The sequence below is a fragment of the Octodon degus genome, unplaced genomic scaffold (genome assembly GCF_000260255.1).
Source record: "Octodon degus isolate 3935 unplaced genomic scaffold, OctDeg1.0 scaffold00009, whole genome shotgun sequence".
Classification (NCBI taxonomy): domain Eukaryota; kingdom Metazoa; phylum Chordata; class Mammalia; order Rodentia; family Octodontidae; genus Octodon; species Octodon degus.
Window position 1 is genome coordinate 27318290 of NW_004524585.1, and position 5772 is coordinate 27324061.

The 5772-nt window shown below is 39.1% G+C and overlaps 1 pseudogene; it reads right to left on the reverse strand.

Annotated features, from left to right (window-relative positions):
- Positions 1-4218: 4218 nt before the first annotated feature.
- Positions 4219-4850, reverse strand: LOC101587097 (annotated as a pseudogene).
- Positions 4851-5772: the final 922 nt, after the last annotated feature.

The following is a 5772-nucleotide window of genomic DNA, read 5'->3' on the forward strand; positions in this document are numbered from 1 at the left end:
AACACTCGTTATAGTCATGAGAATTTTCCTAACCTACAAATCTGTCCAAGAAGCCCCTTGCTGAGTTTTATTACAGAGTTCTATCTATAAACTTTGCTAACTCTTACAGTGTCATTGTCTGTTTCATCCCAGAAATCTTTATCCAGTGGAGAGAAATAAACAGAACAGTTAACAGGAATAATAGGACAATTAGGCAGTAGATTAACGCCTCATTGAACTCTTCCTCACTTATCCCCCATTCACTATAATCAAGTCTATTTAGTAGTGCATCTCCTTATGTAATTCCTCAAATATTAGGTCCTAAAATCAAGAATTGACTGTTCTTACACACACTTAGTTCAGCCTTCGTAATAAAAAAAGATGAAAACAAAACCAAAGTCCATTTGATGAATAATATAGGTGGAAAAATTTAATTTAATCTTCCTATAAATTCATTATTTAAAATATATATACATTTAATATCTACAGGTAGATGAATCTGTATTTATCATTATAGTTCAAAAATTATACTTAGCACTATTTAAATTTACATCAGAACATCATTGTTCACAAATAGTGAATAAATTCTTGGTAAGCCATTAGCTATTAAAAATAATTGTAGGGCCAGGAAGATAGCTCAGTAGAATAAGTGCTTGCCAGGCAAGTGCAGGGTCTTGAGTTCAATCCCAGGTACCACAAAATAAATAAATAAATAAATAAATAAATAAATAAATAAATAAACACTTTATTTCAGGACTGGGGAGACAGCTCAGCAGTTTAAGCACCTGCCTAGCAAGCACAAGGACCCAGGATTGATCCCTGGTACAGCATGCTGTGCTGGCCTTGTTCTAAGCCAGCCACTGACACTGGACATGGTGGCATATGCCTGTCATCGCAGCACTGGAAAGGATGAGACAGGAAGATCACTATGAGTCTGGGGTGAGTAGTGAGACCCTGTACCAAATAAATAAATTAATAGAAGATAAAATGCATTTCATAAAGTGAAAAAGTTAAATTTAAAGGCAACCAAGTGATTAAAATTATTGACTTTCTTTTAATTTTATAACCTTAAAACATATGGACCTTTACTATACCACTGATGTGTGTAATACCTTTGAAGATTTTTTATTAATACATGTGTGTAGTACCCAATATTTAAATTGTCTTGGGAGTAGATACAAGTACTTAACATGTCTTCATTTTTTATCCCCCTTCCTCTTCTCTTGCTTTCCCATACCTCTATCTCTGGATCTCCTCCTGTTTTCAAAATATCTATTAACCTGTATCCTGTTGCTTATTTTGTTTTTAACATTAACTATACATTGAACTTCTCACACAAGAGAAGTAATGTGATACTTAAGCTTGTGTCTCTGATTCATGCCACTCAACGTTATGGACTGAACAAACATTCTGCATAAAGAATGAACTTTATGAGAATGACTTGTTCATGCTTTATGCAGTAGAGTAGTACATCATTGTGTATAAAGACCACAATTTTGCTATCCATTCATCTGTTCATGGACAGCCTGCTTCCAAGATTCAGCTATTATGACTTACGCTGCTCTAAAACATGGCTATTTGAGAATCACTGTAGTCTTATGTCTAACTTTTCCTGAAATATTCCTAGTAGGACAATAGATGGGTCACATGGGGCTTCTATTTTTAGTTTTTTGAGAAATTTACAAGTTGATTTTCATGGTAGATGTAGTACTCATGCTTTCTTTCAAATTAGACCTAGCTAGCAATTCTTTAACACTAGGGATCATACATCCCACCCCCTGTCACTCTATGCTTCCGTTATATGCATTATGCAGTAGCCACTAAGCAAGAGAATAACAATGACAGTGTAGGCAGGGCTAAGCTGATTAGGGCTGTGCTTTTGGCCTCTAGTTTTCAAGGTATATTATTTCTGGCTGGTCTTTTTTTGAGGAAAGGAAATAGTTTGCATTCCTACCAATGATGTAGGCAGGTTCGTTTTTCCCTGCAGCCTCTCCAGCATTTGTTATTATTTGATTTCCTTTTTTTTCTTCTCAGTACCGGGGAACAAACTCTGGAATTTATGCTTGGCAGGCAGGTGCTTAAGCTGCTGAGCTATTTCCCTGACCCTATTAATTTATTTCTTGATGATGCCATTTTTTTCTGGAGTTTCATGAAATCTCAGGGTTGTTTTAATTGACATTTCTCTAATGGGCAAAGAATTTACACCTTTTTCATATATTCATTTGCTATCTATATTTTTTCACCAGCAAAAGTGTAGTATTAAGCTGGTTATCTTTGATTGGGTCTTTTATACTGGGAGGTCATATCTAACTTTATTCTAGATATTGATCCTGAGCCCAAGGTATATCCAGTGAATTTTTTTTCTTCTTTTATAAGTTACCTCTTCACACTCTTTTTAAATTTCTTTTGCTATCCAGAAGATTTAACTTGATATAATCCCATGTACTGATTCTTGTTGTTATTTCTTGTCCAGTAGGTACTCTCTTCAGAAAGCCCTTGCCTACACTTCTGACTTCAAGAGTTTTATCTACATTACCTTTCAGCATGTTAAGTATTTCTGTTTTAATATTTAGGGACTCGAGGAGAGGCATGTCTAGCTTCCATCCTCTGCACAGGGATGCCCAGCTTTCCCAGCACCATTTGCGAAAGAGGCTCTCTTTCCTCCAGCATATGTTTTTGGTACTTCGGGCAAACATCAGGTGGCTAAATGTGTGTAGGTTACTTTCTGAACCCTCCATTGTGTTTTTATTAACCCACATGTTTTTTTTTGTACAGAGTCTCAGTAGGCAACGGGGACTCATAGTGATTCTCTTGTTTTCAGGCTTCCCAGTGCACCAGGGACAGGGGCTGGCATGGCATGTGATGCCAGGGATTGAACCCCAGTCCCTGCACTTGCCTAAGGAGGTGTTTAGACTGCTGAGCTAACTTGCTATCTCACTAACCCTAATCCACATGTCTCTTTTTGTGCCAGGAAATTTGTAGTTTTAATCACTGTAACTTTATAACATAACTTCACATGTGGGTTTGGGTTGCCTCCTGTTTTGCTTGTTACACAGAATTGTTTTTGCTAACCTGGGTCTCTTCTGCTTCCATGTAAATTTTAGGATTGTTCGTTATGGATGCCTGCCAATTACTGGTCACTCAAGCCCCTCTTACAGCTGGAAAATCTAGTGTTGTTCTGTGTTCTTCCCTCAGGGACTTTCCACCTAGGGGATCATCAAACGTTCCCTGTTCCAAGTGACTCCCTCTGTTCCTTCATGTTCAGATCACACACCATTTCTGACTCAAAAGCTTTGCCTTTCAATATGCATGGTTTGCTACAATCTCTAGGCTTAATATAGGAAGGTGAGCAGTGGTTAGGATTTTCCCTGATTTGGCTCTTTCCGGGGATTGGGAAATAATAAAACAGTACCCCCTTCAGATCATCTCTGCTCTGCCCCTGGCGACGGGTCTCCAAAGACGAGATCTGTAGGTCTGAGGCCTGATACTGCTCACAGTTTGCTATATTCAACCTCTTTTTGTTTAGTATGAGGGCTTCCCTTGTCAGTGCTAGGAGGTGGGCAGGGAATAAGATGCTGTCAGGACACAGAGGTCCCTGGTGTTTGGGAGAATCACAAGAGAAGAGATGACCTCTTTCCTTGTTTTTATCTCTCCTTTTCTCTTGTTGCTGTTTGAGGCTTGCTTCTCTTTGGACCCAACTGAGTTTATTCCCACTCTGGGATCCTCTTCCAGGTGGGAGGAAAGGCACGTAGGAAGCTTTCCTAGGAATCTGATCTCTGCAGAGCTGGCTGCTTCCCTGAGATTGTTAGCATCTTTCCTGGGTAAAGAATGTAGAGGGTGGTGTGGTCAGTGGTATTTAGTTTGCCCTAGAGGATTCATCTTGCAGACTGATTTGCCATCTGTCTATGATCACTTCCCCTGTTTCAGAATACCTGTATTTTTTGGTGATTCTTTTCCAGGCATCTCCAGTGTACCTCCTTCTCTAGTCTGCCATGAGGTAATCTCCATTTTATACTTTATTTTCTCACACACATAAATATATTTTGATATAAAAATACAACAAATAATATTTTTGCACTTTTGTGTTAGTGCTGAACATAACTGTCAGTGCTAAATTATAAAATTCAGCCAGAATTAAGTGAATGATGAAATATAATAAGCATAACATAGATGATAATGAACACGCACAATATCATAAGGGAGGAATATATTAAAAGCAATTTTTTAATTTATCCTAATTTATTCTGTAGCTAGAAAACTAAATCCTTTGACAGAAGTTGAAGGGTGGGCTTCATCCTCCTCCTCCTCATCCCCAGCTCCAGCCCCACCTGGCCCTTCTTTGCATTCTTCCTCTTCCCACACGGGGAGCGCAGGGAGAAGTCAGTGTGCTCCCGGGAGTCCAGGCGCACAATGAAGGACGGGATGTTCACCAGCTGCTTGCGGACCCTGATGTGGCGCTGGCGGATGAGCACACGGGTGTGGATGAACACACGGGTGTGGTGGATGGACTTGGCCAGGCCCAGCTTGAAGGCCTGAGTCTGCAGGCGCCTCTCCAAAAAGTCCTCAATTTTTAGGCCCAGGATTGCAATCCAGTTTCATTTTGCCCTCATCCAGCGCCCCGTTGCAGACCCGTTGCCGCAGGAGAGCGTTGCCTTCGAAGAGACGCCGAGGGTCCTTTTCGTCCAGGGTTAGCAGCTCCCGGCAGCCTTGTGGATCTTGGCCAGAGTGAATTTGAACTTTCAGACCTCTCTCTTGTTCCAGAGCCCATACTCACCGATCAGCTTCAATTCTTGAGCAAGGCGGAACTTCTCGAAGGGCCTCCACGGGGTTACGTAGGTCTTATGACAAACCCAACTCCACGCCACGGGCATGTTGGCTCCGCGTGCCCGGCTGTGCCTGCGAGCCGACCTGGACGACTGAGAAAAAAGCTAAAACAATTTTAACAAGAATGTTTAAAATATAGCATAGAAGTCTTATGGGACAAACAGTGAACTATATATCGAGAAATGACCCCTTGATTTGCAAGATGAATACCCAAAGTTAAATACTGCACATACTCATGGTGGTTTTACTAAAGGCTGGATCCTACGATACTTAAAGAACAGACATTCTCAATTTGACTAAAAAACCTAGGAAACCTACAGGTGACAACATTTACTTGTGAATACTGAATGTTTTGTCCCTATGGTAAGGAACAGCAAAAAACTGGCAATATTCACTACTTAGATTCAAGATCTGTGAGATTTTACATGAAAGATCTTAGTATAAAAAGGCTAGAAAAAACCAATACTTATGTGTGTACATTTAAAGCAAATAAAAACTTATTTTAGGTGATTCAATTTTAAAAGATTCTGAATGCAGAAAACCTAGACGATGGAGAAGAAGAAAACTACTTGAGCTATTAATTTTGTTTTAACAAAGACTTACTGTCAACATCAAATTAAGCAAGAGTGAAAATATGTAGCAAAATTATCCTTTACTTTAGAAGAACAAAACATAATATGGATGAATTTGATAAAATACATTTAAAACCTCTGTACTGAAAGTAACACATTATTGGTATAAAAAATTAAGGAGGCCTAAAACAGTAAAGTGAGTTACTGTATTCACGAAACTAAACTGACAATTTGAAAGGCCTTCAGATTTCCAGATTTATATTTTCCAATCAACAAAAACAAAAATCCAGGAAAATTTTCACAGAAATTGGCAAGCTGATTCCACATTTACATGAAAATGCAGGAAACCTAACTGAACAAAAATGATTTTGCAAAACCACAATAAAAAGACTTTCTA